Source organism: Danio rerio, chromosome 10 (assembly GCF_049306965.1).
Source record: "Danio rerio strain Tuebingen ecotype United States chromosome 10, GRCz12tu, whole genome shotgun sequence".
Lineage (NCBI taxonomy): Eukaryota > Metazoa > Chordata > Actinopteri > Cypriniformes > Danionidae > Danio > Danio rerio.
Genome location: NC_133185.1, coordinates 10,435,825 through 10,443,888, shown reverse-complemented (window position 1 = coordinate 10,443,888; position 8,064 = coordinate 10,435,825). Strand labels below are relative to the sequence as shown.

Genomic DNA, 8,064 nt, shown 5'->3' with positions numbered 1-8,064 from the left:
TCGATTTCAACATTTGTCGTGCTAGTTGTGTCATCAGGTTCAGTGCTCTTATTGGTTTTTGGTTTGATGTTCATCATAAGAGAGGTTGCACTGCAGGAAAGTATCTGAAATCTTCTATCACTACCAGTGTGGTGAAAAATCAAGCTTCCCCCTTGGAATCAAGTCCACTTAGGACCCCAAGGAATGGTCTATGATTGTTCAAAAGCTATTACTGTGATACATTGTTGTGTGGCTAATCAGAGCTGTATTAGCTAGTATGTATGCTTATGCTAGCACAGAGGCTAACTAAAAAGTATGAAAGATAAATGCTCATGATTTTTATGAAAGGGTCAATTTAACACTTATAAATGAAGTTTTATCAAATATTTTGAGAGGAGCATGTGATATGATTGATGGAGGCTGGCCTCATGCCATTAATCATTGTTAGACCAGATCAGATAAATTGTAGCTTCCAATAAACAAGGCTATTCATCCTACCTTCCTTATCTTCGTGTTTGAAGAAACCCCTCATCCACCCCATCTCCCCCTTTCCTCCTTTACAAGAAGGAGCTCTACCTGGAGACCTACCATATCTCGAACCCCCTGACATGACCAGGCGACTGCCCTGGGCTAAAGTATCTTCGAGCTCAGGGTTCTCTCCCAGGACAGCAAGCCAAATCCGCAAAATAAATCAAGCAATAGCTAAATGTGATCTCTTGAAATGTCATTATAATGCTGAAATGAAATGGTCGTTATAACGATTTTTACATTTAATTGAAATTAGAAAGTGATGTCACAGAATCAATAGTTATATAATAATACTGTACTTTATAATCAGGCACTGCAAACTATCTATTACAACTCTAATGAAACAATAGGATCACTCAATTCTCAGTGGGGTACTCAACACCAGAATTTTTTATTGGAGGGAAAAATTCGATCACATCTACCATTAGTCTTCTGTCATTGAACATATCAAACAAACAAAGGCGACAAAGGATCTTAGCCTAGGATTATTGGAATCTTTTGGAATGTCCATACATTTGTCTTTAAATAAATCATCTAAAATCGCACAGTGTGAGCCAGGCTTAAAAAAGAATGGCCCTGTCCTAAATTCCACACTTCATGTGAGCTTGCAGCCTTATGAAATGTTTGGTTTGACTTTGTGGACTATAGTTATTTGTATGTCCACTGAGTAGAACTAGAGTTTAGCTCCATTCCTGAACAAACACACTAGCAAGCAGCTCATTAGGATCCTCAGGGCACTTGATGATTACAGACACCTGTCCTGGAGTGTTTGAACTTTGCAGAAAGGTAGATCTCTAGGTACAGGAATGAGAGCATCTGTTTGTCATTTTAGATTGCAGGAAGGTGCTCCCAAAAACACCATTTGTAACCACTATTATCCCCATAACACTTTATTATGGGCAAGTCTAAGTCTTCAGGCCCTGCGTTTTCCTATCCCCCCTCAATAATACATCCCTCCCTGAAAGTCAAAATGGCATGATATCACAAAAGTGCTGACAGCATGGGCTTAGGGTGCCATTTAAGACATTACCAATTTTAAGCCCCACAGCAGCGATGCCCAGTTTTCTTCTCTACCTTCCAGCAAAAGTTCACTTTCAACCCTTCACCAGCACATCTGTTCGTAATCATCTAGTGCCCCTGCAGATCTTAATGAGCTGCTCAGATGGATCCATGTTTCAGGGTTATAGCTGAACTTTGCAGTTAGGCAACTTAGATCTTAAGGTGTTTTTCATATAACAGGTGTGTTGAAAAAGGCTTGGACTCTACAGAACTGAACTCTACAGGTAGGTTGATTTCCAAGTAGGTGACTGGGCACCCCTGTTGTAAAAGCCCCAATAAACTCTCAATATACTGTATAATCAACTGCAAATGAAGTTGTGTGGCATAATTTTGAACTAAATCTGCCCCTTAAAAATAGCTGTCATGTGTGTCCGTTATGTGACCGTTTGTCATTTTAGGTTTCATATAGGTTCTAGAGTGACTGCAGAGTTTAGCACCAACCACACTTGCCTGCATGGTTTTTAGTGCAGGGGTGTCCAAATTTGGTTCTGGAGGGCCGGTGTCCTTAAGTGTTTAGCTCTAACCCTAATCAAACACACCTGAACCAGCTAATCAAGCTCTTACTAGATATAGGCCTACTAGAACAGGGGTGGCCAAACTCGATCCTGGAGGGCCGGTGTCCTGCATAGTTTAGCTCTTTCAAGACACCTGCTTGGAAGTTTCTAGTATACACCTAAACTAGAAAGAGCTTGATTAGCTGGTTCATGTGTGTTTAATTGGGGTTGGAACTAAAATATGCTGAACACTGGCCCTCCAGGACAGAGTTTGGGCACCCCTATACTAAAAACTTCCTAGCAGGTGTGTTGAAGCAAGTTGGAGCTAAACTCAGCAGGACACCGGCCCTCTAGGACCGAGTTTGGACATCCCTGTTTTAGTAAAGCTGCGGTCACGCTAGAGTTAGAGCTTGCGAAATTCTGTCATGCAGCGCTGTGAAAAGGGGGATTACAAAAGATCATTAGACATATTAAAAAGCGAGCGATTAGTCCATTTTTAAAACTTCTGTCCAGGGAGGTCATTTTTTGATCTTTGATTGGTTTCATGCAGTCGTGTGATGCAATTTCACAGGTCAGAGTTCACCAAGATTGAACTTTGCAACGCAGCAACCTTCGAAACTTGTTGCATGAGCTTGCGTTTCCGGTCTGACGCATTCGTGTGCGTATGAATGAAAGACTATGGAAAGAAAAGTGCAGTGTGAACACAGCTTGAATCTGAAGAAACTGATTACTTTAGTTCAGGTGTGTTGAATAAGGTTTGGAGCTAATCTCTGCAGGACAGTTGTCCTACAGGTACAGGTTTGAACATCCCAATTCCAAGAGAAAACTTCAAGACAAGCTCAGCCAGAGATTTCTACATGGCAGTCAAACAGTCAGAAAAGTGTATATTGGAAAGAAAGACCCTTAAGGGTACATGTTGTCAGATTTGTGTAAGAATATTATTCTTGGAAAATAGTTGTCTAGGATCATAATTAACAGTAACTCTCCTAATTTGTTATTAGTTATATAAACGGCACACTGTAACACTCATGGATCTTTAAACATAAGGGAGATATTAAGCATTACAGCATGGGTAAATTAAAGCGATCAGAAGAATGCACATCTATACAAATCATTTCCAGCAAGGAGCAAACAGTCCCGTAAATCAAACACTACACGGTGGGTCTGAAATACCATGAGATTATCGGATGACATCAGTGATGTTTTAGGAGTTTGACAATGACAAACTATAGCTCTGTCACTTGACTGTTTTGGGATCTCTGGAGTACTGTGTGCTTTCAAGTCAAAAGGATCAAATAAAAGAGTGTGGGATGTCTGTATGATACATGTGTGGGCTCATGATGGGTTTAAAAGATTTAGTCAGACAATCTCTGGTAATCCACACTTGCTTGGGATCAGTGTGGAAAGAACATTCTAGGGAATGTTGGTGTTCGATGACAGGCACTGGTGATCTGACAGAAGTCCGGTTACTATTGGTGTCGGATCTCCTGCTCTGCATCTCACTGCACTCTCACTAAGTAATTGGCTCTACTGTGGCCTATAGCCAAGTTCTTGCTGTACACAGAGGTTCTTCAACCTGAAAGTCAGGTCTGGGGTGGAAAAAGGACCAGGAACAAATCTGCATGACAAGTCTCCTCTGGGCTGTTAACATGCATTGAGCCTAGGTGAGGTAAGACCAAGTGTTTGACCATGACAGTGGACATAATACATGTTGCCAGGATGTAAAAGATCCCAGCTGTTTATTACACACCTCTCATCTGGGAAAACCATTGCAGATTTTTTTTCTCCCTGCAGCTGCTCCTTGCTTCTATTAGACACTATTTTCGATGACTGAGCAAGCATAACACCAGGCCTGCGTCAGCGAAACCTAGGCAGAGCCGGAGGCATGTGGGATTATGTTTAGATACTCAAGCATGAGCTGATCAGACTCTATTTGTGAGTAAATGTGTGCTATCAATGCTCCCCCTGTTCTCTATCTCTTAATGAATTCACTAACGAGTGACAAGTGAGCCGTTGAGTTTGGTTTCATCGACGGTGATGTTTTGGTTTTGGACTGATGCCAGGTAAGTAACAGGATTCTCAAACCTGCCTAACACATCATCCCTGGGTGATAATTTCACAGACCCACATGCTATTTAAAGAGTTAACATGCCATGCTTATAAACAAACATAATGATATTACAAGGCATACTGTTGGGAGAACATATGACTATGACTGGGCAACTTCAGTCTTGAAGAAAAACCAACAATATGTGGCGAGTCTAGTAGAATAAAATAGGAGCCGTTGTTGACAAAATGTGTCTGTTTTTAATAAACTATCTAAAATCTTGTGTGCTTCTTGTGTAGAGTAAAGCCCTGCTCACACTGAGATTTCAGCCATGATTTTGTCATCTGAGACTAATTTGAGAAATCCTAGGCTAAAATCTGTGATCTTTTGATCGTGGGTTTGACATGTTCACTGACAGCCTCTTGCGATCAGATTTTTCCACAGATGTTCTGGCAGTGTCAGAAGATTTCAGACACTTTCCTGCAGTGACAACCGCTGGGATGAGCATGAATCCAAGAACCAATAGGAGCTCCAAATTTGATAAAGCAAATTTTTTTGAATCAGAAAAAGTCTATATTAAAAAAGTAATAAAGTAATTAAAATACAATTTTATATGTTGTCTCCATATTCCCTCCAATATTTTTTTAGCAGTCTATGAGTTCTAGTATTCATTCATTTATTCAACTATGTTGAAGGCACAGAGAATAATGGCTCTTGCTTTTGCACTCCTTTATTTCGGACACTGCGAGAACAACTCTCCCATGGTGCACGTCAGAATTGAAAATTCTGTGCGACAGCCACATGGGGGATGGGGGTTATTCTGAAAGTCAGTCCAAATGTCTGCAGTGGAAAGGTGGCTTGAGGAATCATTTCAGAATGCGGGATAGCAAAAATGTCACGCGTGAATGGCGTCATACTCCAGGGGCGTTTTATTTGTGTTTGGCACGTCTTCATTGTCGGTCAGTTTGACTTTATGGCAGCTGAGATCTTACAGTGTGACATGGGAGCCATGTTTGTGCAGTCTGACATGCTACAAGAGCCATGTTTGTGCAGTCTGACATGCTACAAGAGCCATGTTCGTGCAGTCTGACATGCTACAATCGTGCAGGATTAGTAAAAATCCCACAGTGTGAGCCGGCCTTTAGGAAAGTCATTCAACCAGTATGGAACATTTAAGGTAAAAGACCTTGAAATTGATTTTGTTCTACTTCAGGATCTACTACAGTGTCCTTTATTAGCAGAACATGATGTTCTGCCAGACACATAATCCTGAAGAAATTCATTTAGTTAAAAGGGCAACAGTTTCTGGATGCAGCCTTTATAATGCAAGCTGAGATTGCATTGCTCAGAGATGGAATGTCAGACACAATACACTCAGTGATGTCACTGTGACGGGTAGTGTTAGGTGAGCGCATTAAAAAGCATTGAATGCAGCTCAGATTGCAATGCACCAGGTCTGCATCCAGACCCCTCTCTAAAGGGGTGTAGAAACCGTGGTTATTTTGTAGAGACAAAGACAATGAAGACAATCTCAGCACCTTGAATTTGATGTGAGCAGCAACTGACAGCCGGTATAGAGTGAACAAACATGACATGCACTCTTTTCAGCTTAATGACCACATTCTGGATCAGTGCAGGGGATAGAGATGGAGATGATTGAAAGGCCAGCCAATAGAGAACTTCAAAGGTCCAGTCAGGACAGAACAAGTGTCTGGACAAGCAGTAGAAGCAGCATGTTTCGATAAGAAAGGCCTGATCTTCCTGATGTTTTATCTCTGAAAAACAGTGGCTCTTCAGGACTGAAGTTCCCCCTGCACTATGACTACTGACAAAATTTTCAGACCAGTTGTTGAGTCTATCAAAGCCAGCTGACATATTAAAGAATTTGGAGACTTAGGGTGTACTCATTTTGTCTTGTACCATACCTAGGCGCGATCCCCCCCTCCCTCTCCCCCTCTGCCTGCACTCACATCGTGCTTTTTGTCTTCTGAGCCTGAGCATGCTTACAGCATCAATGATGTGAGTGTTTAGTTTAACAGAAGAGAAGCCCTCTCCCTTCATACAATGAAAATTGCTTTAGATATTCATTCGTTCATTTTCTGTTTGGCTTAGTCCCTTTATTAATGTGGGGTCGCCACAGCAGAATGAACCCCCAACTTATCTAGCATATATTTTTATGCAGCAGATGCCCTTCCAGCCTCAACCCATCACTAGGAAACACCCACACACAATAACTACGGTCAATTTTAGCTTACCCAATTCATCACATGTTTTTGGACTTGTTGGGGAAACCGGAGCACCCGGAGGAAACCCCCATGAACATGCAACATGTAAACTCCCCAAAGAAACGCCAGCTGACCCAGCCAAGGCACGAACCAGCAACCTTCTTGCTGTGAGGCGAACGTGCTACCCACAGTGCCACCGTATCGCCCCTGCTTTCATTATATTGTTTTGTAGTATTTTAAGTTGTTTGATATGCAGTGACACTCAGTCAGATATTTTGCTGAACAGACCCACCTTTTTTGACGTTCATAAATGTTCATGACAATCATCATGCTGCATGTATTAGGAGGTTTGCATCTTTATTAAATATGACCGTTTGCGTTCATTGAAAACTATGGATGATTAATAAGTCATTAAAAGAGTCCTTTAAAGTTACATCACACTCAACATGCATTACAGTCACTCTACAAGAGTACCACACCAAAGCCCAACTGAACTGCGCTCTGGCACCACTTCAACCGGGACAAAGCCGGCCAACCGTGCCTGGGCCTGATTCGCAGCACTCACACTTGTCTAACAAACCAGGAAAAGGGGGTCAAAAGAGCCAGGGAATGGTTCAGATAGCCTAGTGTGAGTACACCCTTAATGGACTTAAGACTTCAACTCGAGTACCAGAGATAAATAAAATAAAATAAAATAAAATCACTTGTACATATTGAGATTGTAAGCCATTTCCACTAATATCTTTCTAGTGTAACATTCACACTGTTAAAAAGTATTTAGTTGACTTTGGTGAGCAAACGCATTGCCTTAAAAATTTCACAGTGCATGTTTATGAAAAAGAGAGTAAACTTAACAGTTATAAGTTATAGAGTTCAACAGGATTACATACATTCTGAAGTGTACAGTACTTTAAAATGAGTAAATCCATAGCCATAAAAGCAACAAGTTGACTTGAAGTTTTTTTTTTTTAATCATGAACATAATTAATTCACTAAATTTTTAGGCAACAGGTTTGTCAACGAATTTTTAATTGTTTTTTTTTTATAGTGTACTTAAAACGCAAGGTATGATTGCATGCATTCATATGAATATAGTGAACATTGCTTTTGCACCACTGATCTGCAATTCTGTCACAACCATACTGAAGAGAGCTCTACAGCAGATTATGACAGCAGGCAAAGTGGCATCACATCATGAGAATGTGATCTCGGGAAGACCATGAGGGTTTAGTGTGCCACCTGGGATGAGGCCATATACACATGCAAATTCACCTTCTTTTAAAAGCCTATAGATAAAAACCCAGTAGATGTCCATATGAATGCAAAGTCTTACTGAATTTGCCTCAGCATTGTGTAAATCCAACTGAAACTGAATTAAAAAAGAAAAAAAATCAGACAGCAGAGATTTAAAAATAATAATAATACATTTTAGCTATGTGCCTTCTCTGACTTGCAGAAAACAATTGTATACATACTGGTTAAGGATATTCTGCTTAAAAGCCGTCGAATTCACGCCGTCAGAGAATTCAACCCAAGCAGAATTCTGGAATACAACTCCAGAAATGTTCACATTTTGGTAAGACTGGCAAAACATTTTATCAGTGGATTAACTTGGACAGATACAGTAAGGAGATACATATACTGTATATGTTTTTGCATCAGGAATAGCCGTCAATGCTAGCAAAAACAAAAAAACAAGTTTGTTTTCTTCGATGTTAATGAGATTTGTTTT

The 8,064-nt window shown here is 40.6% G+C and overlaps 1 long non-coding RNA gene across 1 annotated transcript; it reads left to right on the top strand.

Moving 5' to 3' along the window:
* Nucleotides 1-2,659: 2,659 nt before the first annotated feature.
* LOC141376314 (uncharacterized) lies at nucleotides 2,660-7,702 on the top strand. Its single transcript, XR_012386149.1, has 2 exons — nucleotides 2,660-4,771; nucleotides 5,716-7,702. It is a non-coding gene; the product is annotated as an uncharacterized lncRNA (long non-coding RNA).
* The last annotated feature ends 362 nt before the right edge of the window (nucleotides 7,703-8,064 follow it).